The 3470-nt window shown below is 38.8% G+C and overlaps 1 protein-coding gene across 9 annotated transcripts in view; it reads right to left on the bottom strand.

The window, feature by feature from the left end:
- The window catches only part of FOXP2 (forkhead box P2), a 161226-nt gene extending 159899 nt beyond the window's left edge, over positions 1-1327 (bottom strand). For 2 of the 9 annotated variants that reach the window (XM_072146936.1, XM_072146937.1), the window contains exon 1: positions 185-379. The gene's annotated coding sequence lies outside the window, so the exon portion shown is untranslated. Of the gene's footprint in view, positions 1-184; positions 384-1078 lie in introns of those variants that run through there. The other 7 variants (XM_072146929.1, XM_072146928.1, XM_072146932.1 and 4 more) reach the window with 7 other exon arrangements.
- Between the last annotated feature and the right edge of the window lie 2143 nt (positions 1328-3470).

The following is a 3470-nucleotide window of genomic DNA, read 5'->3' as shown; positions in this document are numbered from 1 at the left end:
GCCTGCTTCTTCCCCTGTTCTCCCCTCACAACGCACATACAATGCACCGGTTCATTTCAATGAGCTTAGGGAAAAAGTGTACAGCAAGTCTGCCAGTCCCAGAAGCAGCAGCGGCGACGGCGGCGGCAGCAGCTCCAGAGCCCTCCTCCTCCCTCCACAAACTCCTTTACAAAAAGTCACCTACCTTCTCGCCGTCCTACAGCACAAACAACTTGACAGTGGCCGCTTCATAGGAGTTGGTGGTGGGAGAGGCGAGGATTCCAGTCACACACAGCCAGAGAAAGCGAGGGAAAACTCAGAAGCTAGCTGACTGTCACAGTATTTACACTACTGTGCTGGAGACACCTCTGCCCGCTCACGTCCCACACTGATGATGCCATTTTGTGCTGGTAATTAAAACAAATCAAGCAGCTGTGTGATTGTTTTGGCGCCCATGGACAAGCGTATACAAAATCACTGGGGTATGTGCAACGTGAGGGGTGACAAAGGTTCAAGACTGAGGCAGCATGTTTACCATAATCTTCCTAAAGTAAGTGCTGCTTCACTTCTCTACTCTCATCCCCCTCCCCCCCCCCCTTTATTTTTTTTTTCCCTTCTGACTGAAAAAAAAAGCCTCAGTGGAAGTTTGTCAAGTCTCCCTATTTGTGATAAATCCAGAGACAGGGAAGCAAGTCACAAGCACCAGTCTTCTTGAAATCGAGGTCCTTGTTTTAAACACATGGTAAAAGGCAAAATCTAAAGAGTTCCCTAAACTTCCACTTCCCAAAGAAATAAGAGTTACATGACAGATTCAGCACTACTACATTTGTAAATATACAGCCCTTGCTGCTCTCCTTATTAGGACAAGCTGCCCACTATACGCTGCACTTTTGGTACCGCTCCAGTCTACTGTCATTGGCAGCCAAAAGGAAGTCTTTTAGAAAAAAATAAGCAAACCATAGACAAGTATTTCACAGCCACAAGCATCAGATAAAGCGGAGAGAGAAAATAATTCCAAACCACTTCACAATGACAATTTGTCCAAGCAGATGTTAATCAAGCCCCAGCCTTTAAACACTAGATAGCATCAATTACTAACCTTAATTGAAATCACAGTGCTCCAGTGTGTCTGCCAGCATAGTCACAGGATGATGTATTAAGATATTTACAGTAAAGTAAACAATGCATAGTTGCAATGAAATGGAAAATTTTCAGCTAATGGTGTTTGTCAATCCTTTGTCAATTTTTTTTTTCTGCCTGCCACAGATGTTTTCTTAGCTGCTTCACAAAAACAGGAATGAACTAGCAGAGAAGAAAGACTTTCTCTCCCCCAGGAAAAGAGTACAAAGCCAAGCCTGTACACAGCAGATGCAAAAGAAAGTCCATCTGCTACCAGCTCACAACACCACATGGAGTTTTAAGATTTTATACTGTAGGTAGCCAGGCAGTGTTTGTGTAGACACCATCAGAATAAAAGGAGGGGAAATCCTAGCCTCACAGTGTCAGTGCTACCACTCTCCCAAAACTCACTGTATCAAAGACTTGTTTGCATTTTTTTTTCTCCTCAGACCTGGCTAGTTCTCAGAGAGTCACACCCAAGGCAGACGTGTCGGGGTCATGTATGATAAATGTCTTGAAGACGCCACTTTTTGTCTCGGTTTGTGCGACATCTGCATAAAAAGTCTGACAATGTAGGAGGAATGTGTTGCACTTGAGCTATTTGTGGTCGTACGTGTCCGACACTTTTGTGTAATAAGAAATATCACAAAAAGTCGATTCATATATCACATGTTTACAAAAGTTTTTTGTTCAAAGTGTCAGAACAGCGTAAAAACATGCCACTTGCACATGCATCATGTTTTAAGAATTAATGACAAAAGTTCCCATTGTGGACATTTTGTATCGCAGCGTCTCATTATGGACTCAAACCAAGGACAACTACAATCCACAACCTGAGGAATCTGCCTGACATACACGGACAACATTTGAGAGCACACTTTTTCCTTGGATACAGTCCTGCCCCAGCAATTTGTATTATCCAAGTTTCAATTGCCCAACATCTGCCTTTACTTTCATTCACATCTCAATGTTAAACTGAGGAGGGGAAGGTGCACAAAGTACTTAAAATAACTACGTGTAATAGCCTTTAATACTGACGTTTTAGATAATTATAGCAAATTTTACTTTCTGGGCCCCAGGCGTATTTTCTCCCACCTACAAGCTAAAGCGAAATGCACGGCTTATCATTCATATACGTACAACTACATGCTTAACTTTTTTTTAATTCTATATATTATTTATGTATTTATTTTCTATTATATTTCTGACATATTTTCCTTGAGCATCACCATATTCATACAATTGTTAAATGAAGATAAATGATTCTGTCACGAAATTTTTGTACTGTTTTCTAAATTTCTTCAAGTTTCCGTCCTATCGAGTGGCTGCGACACAGCATGTGTTGGTGCTACATCAATCACATCAATAGAATAGAATAGAAATTTAACTCCCCAAATCCCATTCAATACGTAAGATGTGTATATTGTCATCATTAAAGGGTTAACCAACAAAAACAGCTGGAAAGCAATTGCACTTAATCTTGCTGAAGTACACAGAAAATTGTAGAGGCAAATGAAGGTAAATACATTTCATTTTACGTTTCTTCACCTTTTTATATTGTTCACAACTGTCCACTAAGCTTACACATTTCAAAGATGCCATGAATAATGTATATAATGACACAAATGACTTTATGTACTCAGAGGAAATAAATGATAGTTTCCATTATCACATCAGTCAAGTAACATTTTCACACTAATGTGTTTACGTTTACTAAAACGATGACATGTTGTCTGGCGTCTTTTCTTATCAACCTGCTATACTGGCTTCTAGTAATTAACACTTTTCCAATCTATAGATTCATTGTCTGTTCAGGCATCATGGAAAAATAATGTTTCTGCCATTAAAATAATACTATCAATATGTAAATTATTTTTTTTAAGTAAAATATTTGCATCTCCTTTCCTCCTCCGGGCTTTTGAACTTCCAAGGTCAACAAGGACAAACAATACCACTAGTGTCTCTTTGCAAAAAAGCTGGGTTTGCTGTCTGCAAGCAATGGTATCATTTCCATAGCAACCTCCTAACTATTAATTTTCAATTAAAGCAGACACAAAGCGGACAGCCTCAGGCTGGCAGACAGTGTCAAGAGCCCATCTCTGTAGGCAACAGTTTCACAGAGCTATCAAGCGAATAGGTACCTTTTCCACAAAGCTATATCACAAGAACGTCAAGTTTGGCTGTTTAAATTGACATTAACCTTCATTTTGGGCTTAAATCATTTCTAAAGCATTTATTTGACATTAATTTTATATTTTAAAAAAATTTAATATATTTTTTAAAACAAAACGCGTATTGTATTTATTTTTTCTTTGTATATAAAGAAGCCTTTAAATGATAAAATAAGAAAAATGATAATAAAGGTTAATAAT

This window comes from Engystomops pustulosus, chromosome 4 (assembly GCF_040894005.1).
Source record: "Engystomops pustulosus chromosome 4, aEngPut4.maternal, whole genome shotgun sequence".
NCBI lineage: Eukaryota > Metazoa > Chordata > Amphibia > Anura > Leptodactylidae > Engystomops > Engystomops pustulosus.
The sequence above is the reverse complement of the archived record's forward strand: the minus strand, read 5'-3'. Positions and strand labels throughout refer to the sequence as shown.